Source organism: Melopsittacus undulatus, chromosome 8 (genome assembly GCF_012275295.1).
Source record: "Melopsittacus undulatus isolate bMelUnd1 chromosome 8, bMelUnd1.mat.Z, whole genome shotgun sequence".
NCBI lineage: Eukaryota > Metazoa > Chordata > Aves > Psittaciformes > Psittaculidae > Melopsittacus > Melopsittacus undulatus.
Window position 1 is genome coordinate 7097893 of NC_047534.1, and position 27727 is coordinate 7125619.

Genomic DNA, 27727 nt, shown 5'->3' on the forward strand with positions numbered 1-27727 from the left:
CACCAAAAAATATAACGTCTCCTTGGATCCCATGCATTACTTTTCCCCCCAGGTTAATCCTGGAGCAAATGCTCATGAGACAATAAAAGGAAAAAGTCAAGTATATTTCTCTATTTGACAACGAATTCTTACACACACCTTAGTGAGTATCAAGCCAACAGAGTGGCTTACATTAAAGCACTATCCAGGCCAAGGAATTCTTGAAATACTCATTGCCAAATGTGAAGTGTTTGATTTCATTAGGTTCTACAACAGAGCCCTGATTTTCAAATCACTTCTAAATTAGGTGTATAAAATAGTACGATCACTTTGCATGGAGATACATAAGGAACTTCCGAGCTCCATCCTACAAAGTCTGTCCTTAGTATTAAAATCAGCAAACCCCAACAGCTACGTCTTTTAGCAGTTCTCCTACCTCTCCAGAGTTTACTTATTATTATTAGAAAAAGTGTATTTCTATCATTTGGAATTTGATGATCATAAACAAAAGCAGAGTGTAACAAGTCAGAGGTGTCAAGAACACGTCTGGAATATGACTCAGAAACAAAGTGCCCTGTTCAACACAGTGAAGTGTCCAATGTCAGCACTCATGATCATTTCATTCCTTGTACAGCAAAGGGAAGGAAACTCAGGTATCATGAGCCCAAAACTGACAACAAAGAAACCTGGTCAAGTTTTATCATTCTCTCTGCCCCATTTACTGTCCTTAACAACACAAATTGACACTCAGCACAAAGTGAAAGATCATTTACTGTAACATTATTTGAGAAAGCTGACATTTCATTTTAGTTTGGAAAAGCTCAGGAGCTCAAGGATGTGGCACCTTCACAGAACAGAACCATGTTGTGGGCACAGAAAACTGCACAAAGCTACTTTGAATGTCTGTAGTATCCAGTAAATGCTACATCTCATTTTAGCAAGTCAGGTGGTAATTCTTCATCTAGGGAATAAACTTCGAAAAAGATTCCTCTCCTCCCCTTGCTCAACTTGTAAAGAATTTCCCATCTAAAGAATGTATTTGGACCTTCTTGAGCACTTCACTTTTTTCTAACATGTCTGCTAGAAGATTACACCTCATAGTGAATTATGATCAAAAATATACAAACAGTGTAAATTGGTTTTATTTTTCCCATTTTACCAAAGAAAAGCTGAGACTAACCTTGAAGCACATAGTATAACACACCACTCATCTCATCTTGCAGCTCAAGGAACTGCAAGATGTCATTCCTTGCAGTTAGGTCACTGTTTTAGCTGAATTTCACCAAGCGATCACTGCAAATCATTAATTACACTTCTAAGAAAAATTAATGAGAAAGTTACTAGAACAAACCTGTAATTCAAACTGACCTGCTTCAAGAGTTATCAACAATCTTCCAAGAAAAAAAACAATATAGAGAAATCCAGAGTTAAACTCCAGGTTTTTATGACACAGTGAGGAACTGGAAAGTTGAAGGACCAGGGAGTAGAACACTTTCTCAGTAGTAAGACATTACACTTGGGTGCATCCCAGAAGCCTCCCAAGCCACAGTCAGTCCACACTGAGTGCTGTGCCCTACAAAGTTGGGGAAGAAGTAAGCCCACCCTGGAAAGGTTGTTATCTTAGCAAAGCAAGAGAGGCTCATTCTTTTAGCCATGATTGTTCAAAGTTGCATCCCTTTTGACCCCATAATAAACAATTTTATCAGTTCAGATCCTTGCATACTCCTGCTGTTTCTTGATTCAAAGCTTGTCAAAAAGCTTTACAAGCAAATTTAATTTTGAGAACTTAAAAGGGGTGGGTGTAAAACAGGTTGTGAAGAGGTGCAACTGCTCCAAGCACTGTAAAGAGGTCATTCAGTTTTCCTGACCTATGTGGGCAATATCTCTAGACCAGGAGGTTGATAGTAATTAAAAGAGGGCACAGAATGTATCTTTTAAAGATGAAGAGTTCTCTTCATATCTCAGAGAACACAATGCTTTATTGCTAGTTATCTGTTCATTAAATGCTCCAGGCAAAGCACTATCATTGAAAAAAAACCAAACATCAAATTACAGAAAACATGTTGATGGTGGTATCCAAATGAAATATTCATTGACTTAGAAGAAATAAATAGGAACCTTTCTTTACAAGAAAATTCAAGCATAAGTTTTATCCTTTCATGTTTCTATCACACGCTTTACATGTGACATTGGCAATAGAGTCCACATTACTTCTCCATATCCATGTCCTCTTTTTGCATATACAACAGAGAAAAAAAAATCTTAAATATCTTAATATCTAGTTATTCAAGATCTGCAACTTTAGACTGCACTTAGGTGCTATTTTGTGCAAAATCATATATTAAGAGGTTTTGTATACCTACAGCTAATTAAAAATAAGATTTGTGAAAGACTATTAGGTTATTTTCATGTATGGGAAGGTCCAGAGCTGAGAAGAAAGAGGATGTAAGAAGATGTCTGGTAGGTTTAGGACAATAACAATAGGAAGAAGAGAAAAGAGGAGCCAATTTCTTAATGGTAGAGCATGGACAAGGTATGCTGTGTTTTTTCTCAGCTAAAATTAGAGACATTACCGTAGCTATTCTTTACTTTTATGGTCTGTGTTAATTATTTGGTATACAGGACAAAATCCAGTTTTGCATGCAAGTTGAAATGCACAACAACAAAAGGGGAAGTTCACTGTTGTTCAGCAAATTCTCTGCTTCCTATTGTTCATTGCTGGATTTTAATTGTGCAAGTTACAGTAACTTAACCATTTTTCACTTCACCTTTTATTTTACAGCTTCTGTTATGTGGTAAGGAAAATGTTCCTTTCACTGAAGTAGCAGCAGCTCCTGAATCGGCAAGATAAGAATTCTCACCTGACTACTCATAACAAATGAGACATGCCTTGCAGAATTCACTTAGTTTATTCCAGGAGGAGAAAATGTGTGCACAGGGAGACAGAAGCAGAAATGAGAAATTCCAGGTGACCTTGGGCAAGTCACTTCATTTCTTTGTTTCTCTTTGCTGCCGTCTTCATACACTCATAGAATGGTTTGGGTTGGAAGGGACCTTAAAGATCATCTAGTTCCAACCCCTGTACCACAGGCAGGGACACTTTCCAGTAGACCAGGTTGCTCCAAGCACTGTCCAACCTGTCATTGAACCCTACCAGGGATGGGGCAGCCACAGCTTCTCTGGGCAGCCTGTGCCAAATTCTTATCACTCCCACAGGGAAGAATTTTTTCCTAATATCTAATCTCAATCTCCACTCTGTCAGTTCAAAGCCATTCCCCTTTGTCCTGTCACTAAATGCCCTTGTCAAAAGCCCTCTTTCAGGTTTCTTGTAGCCCCTTTAGGCACTGGAGGTTGCTATGAGGTCTCCCCGCAGCCTTCTCTTCTCCAGGCGGAACAACCCCAACTCTTTCACAGCCTGTCTTCTTTGCTACTTTGGTTTCTCTTGTCCAGTTAAAGAAATCTGAACCAGGAGTGCTCTTTGCATTATCAGCATATCCGGCCAAGAAGGTACTGACCCCACTTACATACAGTAGTAATAAGCATGATAATAATTTACAAATTATGCCCTGCATTCCCAATACTCTGGCTAGAAGTACTTCAATAACTTATTAGAGCACATGTGTAAGCTCTCCTTTGCAATGGGAAGCTTCTCTCGACTCCTGTCAGCTTTAATAGAACTTAGAAGCTTAGATTTTCACCCTGACTATTTCTCCTGGAAGGCTGTTTCAGTAGTCCACTGCTCCACTGGTCTAAGAAAAACTCTTCTAATTACAAACCCAAATGCACTACTGGACAACTCTCACCCTTCGCTCTTATGCCAGGCAAGGTCTTCTCCTCTAGTACTCATGCCTGTGCTGTACTTAGAGACAAATCACAACTCTTCCAGGCTTCTGTTTTACTAGCTGAAAGAGGCCAAACTATCTTCTGAATTACATGTTAAGCCTCCCATAGAACCTCTGCTTTGAGTTCTAAGCCATCACACATGCAAACATTATAACCTAATTCTGGACAAAAATCCCTGGTATACTAGGCCAAAAACCTTTCTGTTCTCTACAGCCAGACTGACAGGGTGACCAGCCCAGGGTCTCTGTACACTTCTCTCCAAAACAGAATAAAGGGAACCATATCCTTATTCCTGGAATCCATTGATCAGTGCTATTTTTACCTGCCAACACTCAGCACCCATTCCAGAAAGACAGCAGAGAGAACAAGCTCTCCTTTCAGGATATGCTCAGGATTGTCTGCATGTACCTGTATAACTATATTTAACTGGGTCTAGGGTACAGATGTTCTTGGGACCAAGAGGAGTCAAGTAAGAAACTTCAACTTAAAAGAAAATGCTGCAATGTTATAAATTCGAAGTAGGAAGGATGACTTTCAAATGCCTACTGGAAGGAAATGTATAATAAGATCTTTTCTTTCTCTATCCTTTTTATTGACAGAATATAATTTTCAAACATTCTAATTTTGCTGGGTGAAAATGTGTGCTCTCTTTAATACAGATAAGTCATTTGCCATACATAAGCCTTGTTAATTTAGGATTAATGTTGCTGAAGTAATTGAAGTGACCTTATGCAAAACACATGACTATAACTTCACACTGAAGTCCTACTGGTTATCTGTAGGGCTAACTTCAGTTCAGTGGTATTAATAGTTGGGTTGGCTTTAGCTTTACAGCTTCAGAGGTCTCCAAACCCCACTTTAAAATAAAGGTCTTCCATTAAGTCCTCCAAAGACACATGAATGTCAGTTGTTCCCAGCAACTCATTGTGAGAAGCACAAACTCTTCAGTAAGGCTTGAAGAGTCAAAGATCACAGACAGAAGCCAAAAATGCAGAAATCATGGTATGCTCCCCTCTAAATACAACAGCAAACAAAGTAAGTAAACAAAACTGAGTCAGTGGGTAGAGGTGGCATTTCAGTTGCTATCAGATACGTAATGTCACATGCATTAACTTTGAAGCTGGTATGAACTTCTTTGTCTCTAAACAGGAACTCAAAATAAGTCTCTACTATACTGCAGAACAGCACTTCTAGTGTGGGAGAGAGTTGTTTAGCAAGCAACTGCTGCCAGGTTAATAATTTATGAAGTACAAAACTAGGGTTAGCTTCATGTGAATTCTATAGTCAAAATAAATAAATAAATCTGCTGGGAAATTTACATAAAAAAGAAACTTCATAGGAAGCCAAATCCTACTCAAAGGCAATGATATAACATACAAAAGTTGCTTTTTCTCAATAACACTTTGGCCTGGTGATCATTGCAAACATTTTTCATGCATACAGCCAAAGATCAGAGTCACAGCAGAGACAATTACAGAACACAACCTGAGAGCACGGCAGTGATCAGTTGCTAAGGCTAGAAAGTTTATTGTAAAAGAGCATCACACCAATAAAGCCCTCCCGATTTTCATACTGCAAAATATTTTGATCTCCCAGGCTACTCCCAAGAATTACTGTACCTTCCCCTAGGAACAGGATTGTTGTTCCAAAGAATTTCCTCTTGAAAATACAAACATCAGCTTTGTCCACTTTTGCAGCTGACACAAAGCCCATTTGATAAAATAGTTCCTTTATTTGCATATGGTTTCCAAGGACTTTGTTCAAAACAGCTCACAGTATAATAAATGTCAGCTGGTTTTGTCATCTGCTTTTCTGCTGTTCATTAAATCTGTATTCATTCACTGCATATAGCACCTTTGTTCACCTTCTTGATATCAACAAAGCTGAAGAGGGATGGACTGACCTCGAAAGGAGGCTACATTATTACAAATTTCAAAGTGGGGGTATTTCAAAGACTATTGCCTAAGGTCACTTCTGGTACAAATTCCAGACATTCATGTTGAATTTTGTAAGAAACTGCTATTCAGTCAAAGCCAAGTTCAAAAGAAGCACCCTGTTATGTGATATGTATGCTATTTCTGATACAGAAGTCATTATTGAAAGAAATGTACCCAGCAAGGCACTACAGAACAAGAACCAGTATTGTACAGTTTTGCAATTAAAAGGAAAAGGGTTTTCATCTTTTCCAGCAGTTGCCTGTATGGATCGAGGGACACAGGTATCTGAGTTATGGGATACTCAGTAGCTAGCACCTGACTGGCTACAGTAGTAGAGATAAAACCAGAATAAATCCTGGCTGCACAAAATTCAGTGCTTAGAAAAATGACATTTGTGAAAAGCACATTTTTTAATAGTGCTGTTTAAGTAGAGAAATCCTCTCCACTCATGCACACACACACACCACCCACATGATACAGAGCCCCTGCTCATGCCACTCAACCAACTGCTGCCCCAAGTCCAGAGCAAGACAAAACCATTTTCCTTCAGTGACCCATTTCTGATCTGTTCTTGAAATTCTCTGGCCAGGTTTTACAGCCATCCATTGCTCTACACTACAATCCATGAGCAGATCCCTTAAACTGCAACAACCACTCCTAGTCCCCTTCAGATTATTAACACAGACATAATTAAACTGCTAAAACATGATGACACAGACTACTTTCTCACTTACACATTCCCTTGAAGTATCTAGGAAAAATTCCTGCCTACAGAGAACACTACACTTGGGCTTCCTTTTTGTTTTTCCCCTCCACCCTCTGACTTTAACACACAAGACATGTAACGATGCCTGGGGCATCATCCCTGACGCTGGGAGTCTCCAGGCAGTCTGCAGCCTCTGTGGTTGTGTTACAGGTAAGAGATGAGCAATAATAAAGGAACATTACAGTGTAGAACCTATGGGGATTTTGCAAAGAGATCAAGTAAATAACTTTCATCAGAAGCTTCAGAAGGAAAAAATCCCTCCCTACTAAGCTTCATCTCATCAGATTTCAGGCTTGAATAAAATGTTCACAGCGAAACCAAAGCCTCCCCAAAGCTTGCCTGGGTTTGCAGTTTTGCTATAAAGTCATAACTCAGCCAAGACTGGCTGAAAGCCCAAACATATTTGAAAACACTTGGACTCATTTTCAAAGCACCCTGAGCTTGTGCTTAAATTCTGGTGAAATTTAGCTATGTATGGTTTGAACCATTCAAAGATAGTAGTGAAATTAATTGATATACATTTGCAAATCATTTCACCAAATGTATTTATACAGCTGTAAGGCCTTAAATGTGGATATTGCTGGTAATGTGTGCAATTAGTATTTATTCATATTTTGCTGTTAGACTATTTTTACCATATTGCAGTGTCCCATAAGAGGTCACACATCAGGATCCTATTATTTTAGCCACTGAAAAAGCACAAATTTTGAATTTGTGAAAGAACAGGCTGTCTTTTAGAAGAAGCGATGCTGAATAAGTGGGCATTTTAATAATTCTCCATTAGAGAATTACCCTCTATTAGAGAAACCACTATTGCTAAACCTGATCAACATGGATCAGAGTCTTGTAAATGAGAGTGTTTAAATTTTCACTGGAAGGCTTACAATATGAGCAGATATCTTGGTGTATTTTGATCTTTCCTGCTTACAGAGCTTTGTTAAATATTGTTCTGATTGCTCAACGCAAAAAGGATTTTTAAAAACGTATATAAGTAGAATTCATTTTGAAACAGAAGTGATGAGGGTTTGGGGATTTTCACCCCCTTTTGCTTATGTGCTTCTATAACATTGCCTAGTGAATACTGGCTCATCTTTCATGAGATGAATGTGCTGACAACAACATAATTTCCCTTGACAGAAATAGGTATGCAACAAATCCCAAGAAATCACACTGCAAATATATCCCTTAGAATGCTTCAGATTTCCTAAAGTAGAGTGGAAAGTAGCTATATGCTTAAAATCCCCAAAGTAATGTGTATTGTCAGCAAACAGGCTAAACTGCTGCTTCATAGGTAATGCAGATAGTGCTCTTAAAGTGACTGTACCAACAGCAAAAAAAAACTAGCAATTTTTATGACTTATGTCACCTCACATGAAAACAGGTCAGATGATGTATTTGGTGGGCTTGTTTCACATATGATCTCATAAAATCACATCGTAAATGATGGATTCTCAGGAAGCAGTATGCTCCAGGTAAAGCCAGGAATGAAGGTCCATCTTCAACAAAGTAAGAAATGTGTGACAGGATGAAATACCTTTTTCCCTCAGTCAAGCATGCCACTATGTCAATAAATAGTAAAAAATTACACAAAATAGCAGGAGTAATCAGGAGAGTCATCAAAACAGAAAATACCTGTCCCTTTCCCTCAGTTTGGCTTGGAGTGAAAGCAAGCTAAAGCCAAAGAACAGTTTGTCTAAATATTACATAGCTGTAGGTCTAGAACTGCAACAGGAGTAGGGCAAAGTTTGTAGGAAGTTGGTCTATTTTCATTAGACAAATACAACTTGTAAAGCACATAAAGGTTTCAGGATACAAGCCCTCCTCAGTAATTCAGACCTCTGTCCAATTTTCACTCCCATTTAGGCCCTAGAGTAACATGCCCTTCAAAAGTACACTTCAGACTGGGTCAGTATTGAGGCATACGAAATACTTAACATTTAAATCACCAAACAAGAAATGGCAGCTTTTTCTTCAGGCTGTGACCTAACAACAAATACCTGGTCTGGTTTAACTACTGAAGCCATGCAAGTTAAATTAATTATTGTTCTGAAAACTAGCATCTCTTTCCATTTACGTAGACAAGGGCATTATCCTCTTCTAGTTCTGTGAAACAACAGCCAATTATCTCCCTGCAAGTGGAAACAACAAACTCTTTGAGTTGAACAAACTGTGGTTCATACAAGAGAATTCAGGTTTAAATCCAACATCCAAGAAAAGCAAACGCAATCTAATAAAACACTGAAGGAACAAGGGATGAAGCTTAAATAAGCGCTCCTCACTCAGTTGTTGCAATATACTTAGTCATTCACTCTAACATGATGTTGTCAGGATGAAGCACCATCTTTCCAGCAATTACTTCTATGATAGGGTCAAACAATTTAGAATTTCTTATGGTTAACATCTTTAAAGTACCACATTTTAAGACTATTTTTAAAATAGATAAAAGACCTGCACAGGGGCTGAGAGTCTGAAATTCCTTCTTCACATCCTTTGCACAGGTCAGCAGCTGAAGAGGAGACGTTGACAGAGGCAGGGGAAATGCAGACCCTTGATTATATATATCCTTTCACTAGACATAAAGGGGCACATTAACAATTTGGGGCTGTGATGGGATATTACTCATAGGAAGGAGAGCCAACAATTGCTAGTAAAAGGGGTATCCTAGAGCACAAGGAGCTACTGCTCAAGGTCCAGGTGACACCATTTATGTCCTTGAATTTATTCAAGGTATGATTTAACCCACAGTATTCACTTCACTATTTACCTTCCAGAATGACACAGGTGATTCTTGCTCAGGTCTGCAGAAAACTACAGGCCATACCACCAAGGCCTTACAACACTACCAGTTATGGGATAACAGTTATGGGATAACAGCAACAGTATCAGTTATAGGATGCCTTTTTGTCCCTGCCCATGGCAGGGGGGTTGGAACTAGATAATCTTAAGGTCCTTTCCAACCCTAACTATTCTATGATTCTATGATTCTATGCCTGTAAATGCAATGCTGGTTATCAACTCAGAGTAAACAAAACCAAATGAATCATACATAATATGCACACGCACACACAGAGAGAGCCCTGTGATTACAATGAAATATGTAATGGACAGATGTGTTTGTTTCCTCAACAGAGACAGTAACCCAAGACAGTTATTAAAACACAGAAGAGCCAATTATCTTTTTATTACATTCTATGCTAAGGCCTTTTCCATTTTTCTACCAGGTCCGTTTCATCTGAATGCACATGGAAACTGAAAACACTTACCTGCTCATCAATGCCAAGGTGAATTTAATCAGAAAACTAATTGCTTTCATTTTTTTGTTATAAACTCTTCAATTTTCTGTTGAAATTACTAGGGTGAATTTTTTTTGCCAGCAATGAAGTCCAAAAGGAAACGGTATGTGTTGTTTCTTGGAAGAAAATTGCTTTTAGAAAAATCCTATTTCTTTGCTAGAGTACCAAGGAGAGATGTGGTTGAAGAAAGAGGTGTAGAGCTTTTGAGATTAATCATTATGATGAATGAGAGAAAAGCTGAAGGCTATGGAAGATCTCCATAGTCTATCACCACTTATTATCCAGTAATTACACCAGTAGCTGCCACCTTCCCTGTTTCTACATAGGTTCTCTCCTTGCCAGCCTTGGTCCTGAAGAACTGATGTCTGATATCCAGCTTTCTGCTCACAAGTCTTACAATGCTGGCAGTTGCAAGAAACATGAATCACAACCAAAATACCATGTTGAACTATTGCCAAACACCTTAGCTGCTCATAAAACATGCACTGTTTAACAAATATGTAAGAATTGCTGAAAACAAATCTTTGAAGTCAAACACTGATCTTTTTTAACCTTAAAGTCAGGGTGTGATACAGCCTATGCTGGTTTCAGCTGGGGTCAAGTTAATTTTCTTCACTGTAGCTGGAATGGGGTTGTGCTTGTATTTGTCTTGGAAACCATGTTGATACCCCAAGGCTGTTTTCCTTATTCCTGAGCAGTGCTTACACAGAGTCAAGGCCTTTTCTGCTTCTTGCCCCACCAGCAAGTAGGCTGGGGGTGCACAAGAAGCTTGGAGGGGACACAGCAGGGAGAGCTGAATAGCAGGGATATCCCATACCATATGATGTCATACTCAGCATATAGAGCTGGGGGGAGAAGAAGGAAGGGAGGGACTTTCAGAGTGATGGAGTTTGTATTCCCAAGTAACTACTAGGTGTGATGGAGCCCTGCTTCCCTGCATATGGCTGAACACCTCCTTGCCAGTGGGAAGTGGTGAATGGATTTCTTGTTTTGCTTTGCTTGTGTGTGCATGGCTTCTGCTTTACCTAGGTAATATAGTATATGTTATATACCTATTCTTTCGGTGTGCTATCCCATCTCTATGTAGTGGTGCTAGTTTCAGTTAGGAAATGCAGATTTGGAACACAGTGTTGTGTATGTTTAAATAGAAGCTGAGCATACACAGCACATATAAACACTTCTAGTGCTAGCCTTTGGGAAAGGATTTGAGATGATGTTTAAAGAAAAGTACAGAAGTCTAAATGCTGCATTCAAACATATGTTTTTCACAGCTTTAAGATTTCCCTGAATTGTTTTTTCCTAAAACATTTTGTTACATACCATGTGGAAGACAGTGATCATTAAACAGTGTGTTAAGGAAACCCACACAGCTTGTAGAAACCGTTGATACATATCTCTGAAAGAAGTAGGAGCCTCAGATCTCACATCAGCAGTTCCACTAGATGCTGAGTAACAAGAGCATGGCTCTCAGTGCATCTAGCATACCAGGGATACAAGAAGGACAATGATATCCTGTAGACTGACATTTCATAAACCAAACAACACTGAATTTCATCCACAGAAGCTGCTGTTAAAGTCTCTGATACTTGTTGATTTTCTAGGAGGAGGATTCCCACCGCCTCCTACAACAACATGCTCTAATGCTTAATTGCTTTGGCCACTAAATAAAACCTGTATCTTGTTTGTAATGAATCTTGGCTAAACATCAGTTCAAAGAAAGAGAAATGGGAGACAGTGCCAAGATACTTGTGAGAAAAGCAAACAAGCAAAAGGCAATCTGGCTGCCTTGGCAGAATCTATTTTTCTTCCACTAAAACCAGAGAATTAAAGGTAATTCAGATGCAGCATTATCTAATTGTAATGGCAAGATGAGGATGGTTTATGAACAACCATTGTACCAGATCTAAGCGGTCATGCTGTGCAAGGAGAAATGAAAACGTGAATTGAGTACAGCCCAAGAAGTCAAGTGAAGGAATAAGTAGAACTGAGAGCTAATTTCATGCAAGCTCCAACCTAGGGAAAACGCAGATAATTGGAGGTAATGGAGAGCCTACCTGTGGTAGGAACAGAAGGCTACCCAGGCATGTAAAAGCATTGCTTGTGTGCTTTGTTGAATGTGGCTTCTGTAGTGCTAAAAAACACTGGCAGCAACAAGGTAAATCACAACCCTAGTGCCCAAGGAGCCCTCAGACCTGCAAGTTGCATACACTGTCACACAGAGATCTTAAATGGCTCTGGCTGACTTGCAGAAGAATCAACAATGAAAACAACAACAGCATATTGTTAACAGACTGCAGGAAGACTATTTTGAGTATCAGTAATTCCTACTACTTACCACCGGCCTACACATTATCAGCTAACAATGTTCCAATCTCCTCCACATAAGCAGAATATTCTGTAGGGAAAAGAAAAAAAAACAAATACTGGGAATGAATAAACAAACAGGGAAATTGATAAAACCAGAAACTAAATGCATGCAACAGACAAGAAAAAGAAAACATGAACAGGGAAAGAACTAATGCAGACGCACTTTGCCAACACAGAGAAAGAAAAGTCTGCCAGAAAGAAAGAAGCCAAAGAGTTCTAAAGGAAGCCAATGTGGAGGCACTGTGAAAGTCAAAGTGAAGCTGTTAAACGAACAGTCTCTACCTACATCCTTGCACAGAAACAGCCCCAACCAAATTGTGGGCAGCAAAGGGTTTCAGGACCTTTGAAATAGTTTTACAAGAATAAAGCCTCCTATAGTCCTTAAAGAAGTGGAATTACCCATTCAGTTTGTTGACAGGGAAAAAGCAAGAGTTCTCTTAAGAGTGAGAGGAGCTTAGGGGAAGAAACATGGAACCGCTTGGAAACTTGGATGGCTTGTTTTGTTACCAAAAAAGTGACCTAATTGCCATCTCATATGAATAAACTGCTGTGAATGACAGGCTAGAGGCTAATACATATGGACATCTTTTAGTTATGAACTGCTTACGGATTATATTTATACCCCAATTTTAAGCATCTCTCAGAAAGCTACTGTCAGAAATAGTCTCATTATGCCAGTGGCAAACAGGAGCCCTGAGAGTCTAAAACTTAAGGAAGTGCAAAATATAGCAGGTCTTCAGAGAGCAGATGGGGGAAAAATCACAAAAAAATAAGAGCACATTTTAAAGTTTAAGTCTCTGTGAAGTTAACCAAAATACTATTCATTTACTTCAATGGACTTTGGATCAGTCCCCTCACTTCTGAAGAGCTTTGAAGTTAGAAGTGTTAGATGAGCACTCAAATTCTTATCAACAGAAAGATGTGGCTAAAGAGATGTATGTGAGTGTCTTTTTAATTTTCTTGAAAAGGTCAGAAGATCAAGAAGGATGTTGGCACATAGGAGGTGATTTAACAGTGTGTGAGAGGAACACTTCAGAAAAAAGTGTAGGCAACACATGAAAAGACTTGGGTATTTCTTAGGAGAGTTTGTGCACTACAGACTCATCAGGACTATCTAAGAAATGGCCAAAAAGCAGACGAAGCTAAATCAGGGTTTTTCTAATTTAAGAATGCCTTGAATATTTGCTGCCTTATTATGAATCAGGGTAAAGTATTTTATGTAATTTTTCTGTTAGAAATGCTGGTTTAACTCACTTTTACTGTGATACGTGCCCCAGCAGTCCCTTCTCATCCCAACATCAGGTAGATGCTATGCAAGCATTTTTTTTCCATGCAGGATGAAAGCTGCTGCCCAAGGTTTACAGACATTAATATCAAGAGGGCCTCCCTGGAATCCTTTAGCATCATCCTTCAAGCTTTACAACCAGTGGAACAATAAATACAGGTATCTAAATAGGAAACAGCAGTTAACAACTCATGCTCTGGAAAAAAATGTGCCTTATGTCAGTAAAAGGATACTTGTACCTCTATTCTCCAGGGAAACTTTAGTCATGCTTCTATTATACCTATGCTACCTTAAAAAAAAAAAGTAAATAAAAATAATCAAGTCTCTGGGTTACACAAACCAAATTAGATTTCAGAACAGAAGGTGACTCCTACTACTGTCCTACCCCAAACTGGTACCCTGTTGATGTCAGCTAATGCATCTTACTTCTTTCATCCAGCAAGCAGCTCAGACACATCATGTCAGCCTGCAAGCAGTAACTTGTTAAGCTAAGGCAAAGCAATCACTTATGACTGTGTGTTCCCTTACAGTAAGTTCCATTTTACTATTAGAGATAAACCTTCAAACACAGAATAACTATTCACCAAATCCACCTGTCTTCCAGAATTTATCATTCCTCTGAGGACTGCCAAAGCTTTCAAGGAACCTAGGCTATTTGCAAGAACTGGTGACACGGCTGTGTTTCAGTTGCACCATACCTCATGCTGTAAGCAAACTGAAAGTTAACAAGTTAACTAGGTAGATCTTCTGAAATAGTAGCTGCATTATAAAAGACTCCAGCGGGTAAAGTCAACTCAGTGTGGAGCTCACTTTACCTCTCCATTTCAACATAACCCAAATATTCAGCAAAGCAAATCAGGATGGGTAGAAGGCTAAACACGTAGGAAGATTTACAGACTGAAGTGCAACTTTTTAGATAGATGTAAGCCTTGCTGCCTGTCAAACCTTACTCCATGGGTGAGCTGCTGTAAAAAGATTATGTTTACCTCCACACAAACCTCTGCTGAATGTTCCCATATGGTACATACTGAGTGAGAAGTGACAAAAGCAATGGGTAACTCTCACAGCACCTTCTTCAAGGGGCTCCACAGTCTGGAGCTAATTGTACATCCTGCAGATACACTTCATGGTTTGAGAAATAGAGGGGGGTTTGCATTTTTTAATAAAAACAAAACAATTAGGGCTGCAGTCACACTATGGTTTCATTACAGCTCATTTATCTAAGTTAAATTAGCTACTCTGCAGTTGAATAGGAAATAACGTTGACAACATAAAAAGTGAGATATAACTACAGAGTGTGGGATGACAACAGTAGAACAGGTTCTGTGGGTCTGGAATTTACAGTCACTAAAAGAGAAGGAAAAAGCAACTGACTGAAATCACAGGCTAGGTAACTTCCCACTGTTTTATCTACCATGTCTGAGTGGAATTTACCTCAGTGGCACTATTCATTTATAATCAGTGTGCCATATATATTATAAATCTTTGCGAGACATTCTGCCATGCAAAAGCAGAATGGTTGCTCTTTTGAGGCTAAAAAAGACAAGATGAGGAAGGCTAACCTCTTCCCAGAGGTGAGACATGGTTAGCTGTGGGCCTGACATTACAGAATGGGTATTTTTGTTACATGGGTTTTTTTTAATATACTTCTTTTAATACATGTAGACATAAGACTCCAGAATGAGAAGATTTTAAGTTCAACAGAGCTCCTGGCCTCAAAAAAAAAAAAAACCCACAAAACTTAAACCAGAAAAACCAACCAAAAAAACCCCAACAACCCAGGAACACCACTCTATTTTATTAGGCTATAAATATAGCAGAAGGTGCCAAGTACACTTCCAGGATGCTAGAATAACTCTTGACAAGACACGTTCCTGCATCTCTTTATTGTCACCTTTCCACACCTTTTCACCACATCTACTTCCTAGAGTATCTCTCTATTCTTCAGTGATGTTTGTCCTCCTCCTGGGCTAGTGCTTCTACATTCATTCAGCAGCCCTAGGCACATGGGGAGGCTGAGAAAGCTAGAAGTGCTATAAACCGATTTCTCTTACAGCAAAGAAACCAATTCAGTACAGATGAGTCAATAACAGAGTCTTTCCGTGTCTCATCATAATGACAGACATTACAAGATTTTAACTGTAGTCAAAGCGAGCTTTAAAGGATAGAAGTTATCACACACCTCCTGAGGTGAATTTCTTGCTTTGGAGTTATTCTAACCACAGCAGTATCTACAGATCAGCAACTCTTTCCTCCCAGAGTGTCTGATCCCTTCAAGTCCTTACAGCTTTTCCTGCTGACATGTGTGTAACTCTAATAGTCAGTAGACGAGCAAGTTCTGCTTGTATTATTCAATCACAAAAGGAGAGAACAGGGCTTCCTCAAACAGGCAAGATCATGCCACAGAAAGGAAACATTTGCTGTGAAGGCTCATGATAGAGGAGAATACTGTTTAAGGAATGAAAGTGAGGACAAAATCAGCTCACCTATAGTCAATTGTAAATCTCCCAATGGCAAAGCCAAGTCATTTCTATTGCAGAAAAAGATTTGTGCTGGGAAGACCAAACCTGGAGACAGATAAGCACCATATTTTTATTCTTTCTCGTGAGTGGATACATGAGTGTCTGTAACATCTGTGCTTTTACTAATATGTGAATACAACATAGCAAGTAGATACCAAACACTCATTAATATGATGAGACCTTGCCTGCCCTCTACTTCTCAGTATGAATTGCAGGGTGTATTGAAAGGACTGAGCTCTTACATTTTCAAAGCAGGATCTCCATACTTCTTCCCATGTGGACTCCCACTGGAAGTGCACCCTATAAGAGTCTACCAGACAATCTCACTGATCTGAGTCTGATGAAGTGATCAGAACAGTCTCTTCAAACCTTTAATGGCAGGAAGGGGATATATTCAAGAGATGCTCAGGTCCCTCAGCAGCCCTCCCATGTGGATGACAGGTGCATAAAAGGAAGCAGTCAGGCAGTGTGCAAAACTGAGGGTATGGAGTCACAGCTGAAACAAAGCAGTTTCCTGGGTATTTGTCACATATTTTAAATAAACAGCAACTGCAGCCTAGAGAGAAGGTGGTAAATGGAAAACAGTGTCAATGCTCTACAACAGATGTCTCACAAACAGCCCCATAGCCTGGTGCGGAGAGGGTAAGAGGTTCAGACTCAATAGCCAGGCTTTCCCAGCCCTCACTGCCGAGGGAGCCAGCAAGGTTTCTTCCCAGAATGTGCTCAGCTGAAATATTTCAAAATATTTCCTATGCACATATACTCCACACCACAGAAATGTTTCTGAGCAGGGTGTTCATTCCTAATATTGTGATAATCTTGCCTTGTGATAATCTAAATATCCCAACCACAGCACTCGACCTCATCACATCCATGGTATGCGGGCATCAGCTGGGGACCATATGCCCACTTTAAAGTTACTATCTCCCCACCTAAAAGATGAAAACAAACCAGAGAACTGCCTTTCACACCCCTAACCTCCCCACAGCAATGAACGCCCACTGTTTACTTCCAGGCAGAGTCTGGATGAGTTTCAGTGGGATTACTGTTTACAGGGAAAACGGCAACTTTCAGAAGCTTCCTCATCCCACACACACCTGCAATTATCCTGTTTTCTGCAGTTTGGTCGGATGAGGACGAATGTTAGTTCTTTCCAGCAGTTCTATTTTCATCCCAGCTTCATTTTTTGGCAGTAAAATATGACAAAATTGGAAACCATCCTGTGCCCAATGACGTCCAATTTGCCCTAAATAAAGGAGAAGAGAACTTGTTCACCTTTCCCACTTGCTTCTGCACATCTTATCCTTACAAAGGGTCAGGAGCAGTGAGCTGTGCTCACTTACATTAGCTGATAATCCTCCCAGAAGATACACCTTGTTCCCTCCCTTTTCAGCTCACCCCTCGGCTAAACTTGAACTGTCACCCCCATCCAAAAGAGAAAGAGATGCTGGGTGACAAGACCATTTTTTCATGCAATCATGAAAAATTTCATGGGTTTTGTTTGGGGTTTTGGATTGGAGGGTTTTTTTGTTTGGTGGGTGGATTTTGGTTTTTTTTTTTGGTTGTGTTTTTTTAATTGCAGTTTCTTTGCTTTTTGTTGTTGATTTATTGTAAATAAAGAGGAAATAACACCCCGTTTTCCTCTGAGAAGAATGTCTCCAGTCCTATTTCTCAAAGGCATACTCCAAATGGTGGTAACGATTGTTCTGACCATCTCCTCAGCTTTTCTAGTACTGCTTCCATCTCTCAAAACATGCTCCTCATCTCCAGCACCCAAATCTCTCATTTGCTCTATTAATCCAAAGAAATGCCTTAATCTAACCAGACTGTGCTTTACCATTTGATGGTTTTGGCAGCAGCCTCTATTGTTTCAGCCCTCACTAAATAAAGATGTTTTTAACTGCTCTCTTATTAAGTTTGAATGGAATTTCAGTTGTTATGCCCACCAGTTTGAAAGAGGCTCGTAGCACTATTCACATTTATTAGTTGGAACCATTAACAAACTAAACACTTGTCATTTTGCTTTGCTGCTCTGATCCTATTTTCTTTCTTCCTCAGAGAAGCTATTAAAAAAAAATAGATGTTAGAAAGAAAAGTTCAGTAATGACTCATGAATAGTGATGGGTTTGTTCTAGGAGAGGTTTGAGGGGTTTTGGTTTAAATGCACACACACACCTTTTCTTATTGTCATTGAAATGGTTGACTGCTTTTTTGATTGTATGAATTTATTTTTCATTCATCTCTCAGATATCGTATCAGAATGCAGATGGGATGCTGCCAAACCAGCAGAGAAATTTGGCCAAGAAAGAATAACAAGGAAAAGACCAATCCAAAGCAATGCCTTGTTCTACCACATACCTGTTTACTTTCAAGTCACAATCAGTCGACCAATTTCATCATTCCATGGACATCCAGATTCCTTTCTACCAGGCAATCTGTCTTCCATGAGAAAGAAACCAAAGTCATTGGGGAAGGAAGATTAAAGAGCCTACCCAGGGTTCAGTAGGAAGCACCATGTATCTGTCTCAAGTCTGCCCCACAAATCACTACACCAACATGGAAAATATTGGCATTTTTATCCTAATTTCAGTAAGTGATTTTTCTTTTCTATAACTGTGCTGCTGAAAAAGCAGGGGTAGGGCAGGAGGGGGGAACATCTTCCTGGAACTCCAAAGTGGGACTGGAAATCAAAGCAAAGTGAAGAAATTAAATAGCTGATGTAAAGGTGGATTTTTAAAACTCTTCATTGAGGTCACACAGTCCAGGCGCAGTAGATTTACTTCAAATTGACAGCATTGCCTTTCTTTTTCTTTCACCTGTAAAGTTGGCAGAACTGGGAATACTTCCCCTGAATGATTATCCAAAGGCTTCCCAGAAGTATTCAGAGCAAGAAATACTTGGATGTGTTATGTTTGCTCTGAGCGGAAAGAGGCAGCTCCTGGAAATTGTAATTAAAATGTTTGTTTTCTGAGGAACTAAAGCCACATATACCCTTACTAATTTGTTGGAAGTACAGCTTGTGCCCCAGTTATTACTCTATAGGTCCCAAGGAAACAAGAAGCATACTAGGAAATGAAATAGTAGCCAAAATAACAAATAAAACATTCTTCCTGAGGTATCCAGTGTATTTAGTTAACACATAGAACTGTAGAACTGTGAAGACAAGGAAAGCTGAGGCCAACAGTGTGGGGGAATTCATACCCAGTGGTCTGAGAGATGTTTGGGACACAGAAAAAGAGTCCAATAAAAAAAAAGAAACAACAAAACAAATCCAAAAACCCCAACATATAATTTACAGACCTCATTTTCCAAATGCCAGCATTCCCTTTTGGACATGAAAAGCTGTGGATGCAGCATTGTGTAGCACACTGAAATAGCCTGTGCTCGCGTGTATGCAGGAACTAGCACCTGCTCCTTAAAATAGGATTAGACCTTGCACTGCCAGCATTTACAGGTCCCAACACATTGCTTTACAATCAGATCCATATCATATATGCACAATAGGGCATGGAAAGCAACTAACTTTGTTCCAGCAAAGAAAAGACAAAATAATAGGTTCTTTTGTATATACGCCTACATGGACACTTGCAAAGAGCTCAAAAAGAGGTAGAAGCTTGCAACAAATATGCAAAATTATAACCTCTTTAAGCATAAGCATTTTCAGTCCATGTTGAAAAATGGCAATGGAAATGTTAATCCTCCCCCCTCTATAGCAGGTCTCACTGTCCCATGTTTTTCTAAGGGACCTATTACACTGATACCTAAGTATCAGCAATGAAAACACCATTCTTGAATAGTCTGAACAATTTTTAAGCCTATTTTCTTGTCAGTTCTATACAAAATGAATGTTCTTCTATGGACCCCATAGAAAAAGGTTTTTTAAAAAACATGGAATTTATCCTGTGCTAAAGGACTCTTGCTTCCTGCACTGAGGAAGAGGCCAGTTTGTATCTCAATGGCCAAGGAGACTAGAAGGAAAAAAATTAATTTGTATCTGCTCCATTTTTGCAGAAACTGAGCAGTTTATCCCAAACCCTAGACACTTCTGGCCACTGTCCTTGCCTGACTGACAAGAATAAATTCCCAAATAGAAAGTGCTGCTGGGAGCACTTATCCTGGTCTAACTCCCCAGTTCACTGCACATCACTAGGAAACATTAAGAGTGGCACCAAAAAGCCACACTGAATCTGTAGCAAATTTATTGTGTTGCTCCCCAAGGGAAACAACACAGTTCTTCAAGCAACACTATGGTCTCACCATCAGGTTACAATACATAAATTGCTGCATTTATGAGAATACCACTTAAATGTGGCTATTCCAAATTTCAGCCCTGGGCTGCCTTTAAAAGGCTGTACCATTGGCCATCCATGCAGTGGAAGAAGAGGCAAGAGGTCCTCACATGAAAATACAGTAATGAAACCTTATCAGAGTCAGACTGAGCTGGATCTCACATTAAAACTCCCAATTTTGCAGCTATCAAGTTTTATTTTGGGTCTCAAAGTGGATGTCTTTACAAGGTAGTATTCACTCTGATCCCCACTAGGGCATCTTGAGGACTTTTCTCTGATCATTCCAACTGCAGCTCTCTGTAACCTGTCATGGTTTTTAATTTAAAGGAATGTATTTTGAACTCATTGTGTCTGGAAACATCTGACGTAAATTAAGCCATAGCACAGACTGCCAGCTGGCTAGAAAATATCAAACCGACCTGCTGCCTCAGCCACTGCTCCTGTGGGTGACACAATCTCAGCACCTGCTGCCATGGGGCTCTAGTCACAAAAAAAGGATGAGTGAAATCACTTAACATGCTTCATACCTCTGAACTTGTGCTCTGGCAAGAAGCAGCCAAACAACATGCTGGAAATTTGATCAGTCACTTTCCAGACCCCGGCAGGGTTGCACAGAAGTCAGTGAGACATCACACAGGCCTTCAGGCCCTGCCTATCAAACTGAAGAGGCTCCAGGATGAAGGCAGCCATCCTACTGTTTACAGTAATACATACAGGCTTCAAAGTAGTGGTGGTCTGACGTTAGTGGGCTCTGGTATCATGAGCTCATCTATTATTATGGCCATTAGGCTTGAAGACACCTGGCTGAGAGGCAGTGGCAGGAAGGAGGCAAACACAAAAAGAGGGAGAAAACTGCATGGAGATTATCATTAGCACACAGAGGAACCAATATTGTAAGGTGTTTTGTCATGTGTCTGAGGTATAGAACAGCTGCTTAGCTAATAGCATTACACAGGATCATGAAGGAAAGAGCATTAGCAATATTATAGTGTAGGAAAAAAAAGAATTATGGGCTGCATTTTTTTTTACCGAAGACTAATATAATGAAAAGGGTTCTGCTGAAGCCACTAAGGCACCCTTCAAATCACATGTATTATAAATCAGCAAAGCCCTGAGGCATCATGTTTATATAGACACTTAAATTTAAAATAAAAATACTCAATCTTCATTTCTGAGTAGAGATTCAATTACTTTGAGCTTTAGAGCCTGAATAATATGAAGCATAAAGCTAAGTTTTGTCCCCAAGGTATCTCTCACTTGTGGACCATTTAAATCACCTACTTGCATGAAGCAGACAAAACAAATTAAGCCCCAAAAGCAACAAAATTAGTCTTTTATCTGTGAAATCTGATACTAACTGTGAAATAGAGAGACACACAGAAAGCACTTGGGGTATAAAGCATAATGAAGCCCTCATTGGCTGTACTACCTTAGCCTTAATTCTATAAAGCTCTCCACAGAAAGGCAGGAACTATTTCATTACTGAGACTGTTTGACAAGCTGGTCTTAATACCCTCTCACTAGCTAGGTGAAGCAGTGCCAGGCTAGAGCATAATGCAATTTCAAACATAACGCAATAGAGGTTATTATGACAGCTAGAAAGTTCATTGAGACTGTTCTGTAACTGCAAGTTCTTTTTTTTGCCTTTTCTTTTTTCTTCTCTTCCTTTTCAAAATCAAATTAGAGATTGGCCACTAAAGCATTGATTCTATAGCTGAGAACAGAAGCACACAGTGCTCCTACTACCTCAAATGGTCTCAGCTGAGTTCAGCAGAGTCCAGCACAGAGAAGTGCAACAACAGCAACATAAAGGGAAGAAGCCAAAGATCTGAATGTCACTGAAAGGGACATTTCTAGGTTTGCAGATCTGGGGGTTCCTCCAGTCCCCATCAAATGCTACTATATCAGCATGGTATATATCCAACTGGTTCCTTACACAGCCCTTTTTCAGCATTCAACCACTGCATTGTTATCTGAGACAACTCTGCTACACTTGCTTGAGTAACTTTTGTAGCGGTTATTGGAGGGAGAGCAAAATAGTAGAACATTTTTTGAGTAACACTGAACTACATAGATCCAGTACCAAGGCTCCTCAATTTCAATGAAGTTTCCACAAATATTAGAATAAAGCCAGATCATCATGGAAGCAGCTGAATTTATGGGTCTGAAAAGGCTCCTGGAGACAGACTGATACTTACCCGGTGCACAACCAAATGCAGGTTCACTTACCTTACTACAACAGCATCCAATGTAACTTTACACATCTCTGACAACTACATTAGATCCCTCCTAGATTTTTGAAGGCTTAGTTTTCTTGGCAAGCCTTTCATTCTGCAACTACGTTTTAAAACTTATCTAATTCAACATTATCAAAATAATGTTCTCACTGAACTTACAGTAATAAAAATCCAGAAAGTAACTGCCTTTTCATCAAACCACACAAGACTGGTAAAATAATCATAAAAGTCGAAAGTTTCCAGCAAGACTGATATTCAACACAGAGGTGTGGGGTTGAGCAATTCAGTTATTCTTACAACTACTCGAGTTTTGCTAGCATGGGGCAAAGCTGTGTAGAACATTACACCTCTGTATGCATGTGCTATAGATGTTGCAACACAACTGTGTGCTCTTTCCATAGACATTATAAAATCCCAGTCTGGCCTGGTGTATGTATGCTGAAGTCAAGAAACCTCAACAACAGCAGGAAACGCAGGACTGGGCTCAACACATAAAAACAAATGTATTACGCTCTAGGTGAAAGGAATTCTTGGGGATTTAGGGTGTGGCATAGTAAAAAGCAATGAGCAGTTCTACCTGCAGGCACTGCCCAGGACTGAGGGTCTGTTCAGGGCTGGCAGCAGGAGCTGCTATGCTGACAGCAACCTGCAACATGTTCCAGTAACACTGCCAGTACTCACTAGACTCAGATAAATCCAAACAAATACTAATTGCCTGTGACGTTAAGCAGGAAATCAGCAGCAGACTATTCTTGAAGGTAAGTCAAGAGTTCTCCAAACCGCATTTTGCACTACCCTGGTATACTGCTATGCCTGGAAATGAACTTCTTTAAAAGTCTCTGTGCAGTGCTCTCAAGCTGCAAGTATCCTGCTAAGAGCTCTCTGAGGCCAGCTGAATGTCACTTCAGACTGCTTCAGAGGTGCAAAGCAGCCTTACCTGGACCAAAAGCATGGCCTTCATGTCTCCAGACATAAAAGGCCAGAGCACTAAACCACTCTTGATAGCCATTATCAAGAGTCATTTAATTTAAGCAAACTCATTTAAAATAAAGTTGATAAAGAGCAGGACCAAATTATTTAATAACAAAAAATTAAACTATTCCTCTGGGTTGGATGGCACTCCAACAGTCTTGCAAGAGAGAAATGGTAAAATGTTTAATAAAATTTACAGCATTTCATTCAGATAAAAGTTAGAGGATGCTCATTTTATGGGTAATGTTTGGCTCAGAGCAGCAATAAAAGTCAGGTTAGTAAGTGATTCCTTTTCCTAACTTGAAAAAAATATTCTGACTAAGCAAAGTATCACTATAAAACACCTACAGGCAGAAAAAGGAGTCCCCTGATAGAAAGGCACCCACTGAAAAAATGGCAAAAGGTGGCTTTCATTTAGATAGTTGGAAAATGAAAAGCAAAAGAAATTATTTTTGTGGTGTTTGTAAATAAAATATTGTCTTGGAAAATATGAACACTGAGGTGGAAATTAGTCAGGAAGTTATTCCTTTGCAAAGAAGCTGGTCTTTTTAATTAAACATAGTTAGCATGGCCACCAGCAAGCGCGCAAGTCTAACTCGATTAAATGGAATGCTTCAAACTTAAGAAAATCCTGGAGGAAGTAAATAATAGCAAAAAAGTAAAGAAGCTTTAGAAAAGTGTTGAGAGCTTGTTGCAGAGTAGCCATGGAGATCTCTTTAATGGGAAGAAAGGAGGTGTAGGGGATTTTAATATAGAACTCATCACTGGAGCATGCTTATCTTCTATGCTTCTCAATCACTTTCTAACAAGGACTGAAAAAGTCCAAGTGAACTGTAGTTAATATTTCAGTTAATACAGAAGAAAAACTTCCACAAACTCAAATGGCAGCAAAGTGAGCCCCACGTCCTTTAGATTCTCTGTAATGGTTTGTACTTTATCCTGCTAGCAGCAGAATAATATTTGGGACACACACACTGTATGAGAGACTGATGTATGCAGAGTAAGGAATAGTTCTCTGGTCTGGAGAGGTGACAAACTAAAGCTAGAGGGGAAAAATCTGTGTGAAAGATAAGATTTACCCTATCATGGAATTGAAAACCATGGCACAGACAGATGAAATAAGTTGCCCAGCAACTCAAAACAAAGCAGCAGAACTGGGGCACTAAATACCAACTGCCATCTGAAGTAAAGACAATGTGAAGTCTGACAGTTAAAGAGACACTTCATAAAGTTGCTTTATGAAAAGCCTGAATTCGCTTTGGTTTGTCTTAGGATGATAATGTGCGGGTTCTTTCAATTTTAGTGATGCAATTAAATAAAATTGTGTACCTCTGTGTTATAGCCAGAAATTAAATCCCAGCAACCTCAGTTTCATGCCAGTGCTTTAGTCTTAGACTATCACTTCACTGTTAAAAACTACAAAAGAATCAAGCCCTGATATGTCCCAGCAGTGAGCTGAAGCATCCCATTCATGTGACAGACAGGCAAACTGAGGGAAAGGAGAATTAAAGGTAATGAAATCTGTCAAAAGGCTCATTTGTTTTGAAAGGGAAGTCACTGATTTAGGTGCTTAACTCAGAAACCCACTCAGAAACTCTCAATCCCAGAAGTCACTCTCAGTGCATTCTTATTACTGCAGTGTTTTGCACTGCTGTTGTACAACCCCACTGTATTTTTTTTAATTACACCATCACTCTCAGAAGACCTTCTCCTGGTTCTTAGCATGGAATTACTTAAAACTTATTTAGTAAATACCCAATACCAAGGAGTAGTCTATCTCATTTGAGCTGGAAGCAGAATAGCCAAAAAGGAACATGACTCAAGGCTCCTCTGACTAAAGAGAAAGAGAAGAAGGAGATGGAGAAAACCACAAAGGGAAACTTTCTGGTCCAACTTTACCAAACACAAACTTATTTATGAAACAGGTTGTTTGTAAAGATTTCAAGCCAACTGCTAGCAGGCAGCTGCCTTGTATTAGGGTCAGGCTGCAAGCGCAGTTATAATGAAGATTGGGAATGGTCCAAACAACCATTCAGATAGCTGGGAAGTTACTACTTTCCCTTCTGCTTGGAACACAGATATAATTGTCCTGAAATGCACGTGTGGAGGCACAGGTCCAAACTCCTGTGTTCTTTCTCACCGAGGCCATATCCACGCCAGAAGCCACATCCCTTGAACTACTGCATTTATCAAATACATTCTTCCATAACAACACCAAACCAAAAGTTAAGTTTTGGGGCTTGGATTTTTTTTTAAGCACCACAGAGTAAACAATGTGAATAACAAGAATGAACACAGTATAAACACTGAGGCGGATAGATCATCGCCTGGCAGTAACCACAGCATAAGAGAAGCCTTCCTGGCTCTCTGGGAACAGCCCTGAGGTGTGTTTGCATCAGCCTTGAAATTCTGTACACATGCTCCAAGCTCTGCAGTTCTCATAAAATTGCCACTGATAATTGTTGATTTATGTTCACAGCATTTGATGAGCAGGTTCACTGCGCAAAGAAGATTCACTGTATGTTTCCTGCTTACAGTATTTTTATTTTTAGGTAATCAAAGTAAAAGGAGGATATGGCTGGATTACCATCAGCCACCCTATCGAACTATCTGCTTTGACTCATGCTGTTATCCAGTGAACTTCACAGCAAATCCTCAATGTGCAAACTGTGGTAGAATTTGGATACTATAAGTGATACCCTTCAGCTTGAGTTTCAGATTGGCAGGTGAAATAATGAGATTCTTAAAGAAAACAAAGCAGCAGAACTGGGGCACTAAATACCAACTGCCATCTGAGGTAAAGACAATGTAAAGTCTGACAAAGTTAAAGAGACGATTCATAAAGCTGCTTTATGGAAAGCCTGAATTCACTTTGGTTTGTTTTAGGATGATAATTTGTGGGGTTTTTTAATTTTAGTGATGCAATTAAATAAAATCCCAATACACCAGATACAGCAAGCAATCAGTTCACAGACACCAGCTCTGGCTCTCTGTGTCCTAAATGTCAGGAAGCAAAAAAAGATATTAACTTTGATTTAATCAGAATCCCAGACATGACACAATGAAGCTGTTGCCTGCAGATGTGTTTTCTGAAGAGAAACAACAGAAAAGCTTTATATATATTGGCCTCATTCACTATTAATCCCCTTGCATTCACAAAATGGGACTGAGGCTGCCAAAAACTGAAAGATGCCCCACTTAGCCTAAATTTGAAGCTGAAACAAGCAGGATGTTCTTACTCAATACAACCACCACCCCTGAAGACTTTCCAGCTCACTGCTTACATCTGTACTCTGGGAACAACAAAGATAAAAAAAACAAAGGAGCTAGGCCAGAGAAAAATTACCAGTGATAAAATATGACAGGTGATCACTAATGCTCCAAGCTGTCTTGGCTACCACTTCTCTCCCATTGTTCAAAACCACAAGAAGATTTATTAAGGAGTCAAGGAAGCTGTAACACCAAGTCCTTGAAAGGCCAAGATGAGTCAGTGGAAGAGATTTGGTGAAATAGTCAGAAAGAAAAAATAGAAATATCTAGGTAGGGAAAAGAGAGAGCAATTTTCACTTGAGTATCAACTTTTCCATTTAACGCCACTAGAACTGAGAGATGTAGAAATCACTGATTCCTTAAAATTTGTCCACAGCTCAAGTGTCTCCTGACAAATCGAACAGTTGTTTTCTGCAGAGAAAGCAAACAATTGTGACATTCCTTCATAGTTACTCAGAGCCAAGGAGTCAGAAACTGCCACTTTGTTCCATGCCTTTGCACTGTACCCTGTACAAACCGGATCCAAATGGTTCAGACCTGAAACAGTGTCATGGTTTAAACTCAGTCAGCCATGCAGTCTCTCTCTCACTCCCTCCATCCTCCCTCACTCCCTCCCTTCCTCCCCCCTGCTCCCAGAGGGATGGGGAGGAGAATCGAGAGAATATAACTCCCATGGGTTGAGATAAGAACAGTCCAGTAATTCAGGTATAACACAAACTACTACCAATAATAATAATGATAAGGGAAATAACAAGGGAAGAGAATACAACCGCTCACCACGCCCCAACCCATACCCAGCCTGATCAAGCAGTGATCTAACTCTTCCTGGTAAGTGCCCCCAGTTTATATAGTGGGCACGATGTGCTGTGGTACGGAATACCTCTTTGGCCAGTCTGGGTCAAGTGTCCTGTCTCTGCTTCCTCCTGGCTTCCCCTCTGGTGCACTGGCAGGGAAATAAACCTCAGTC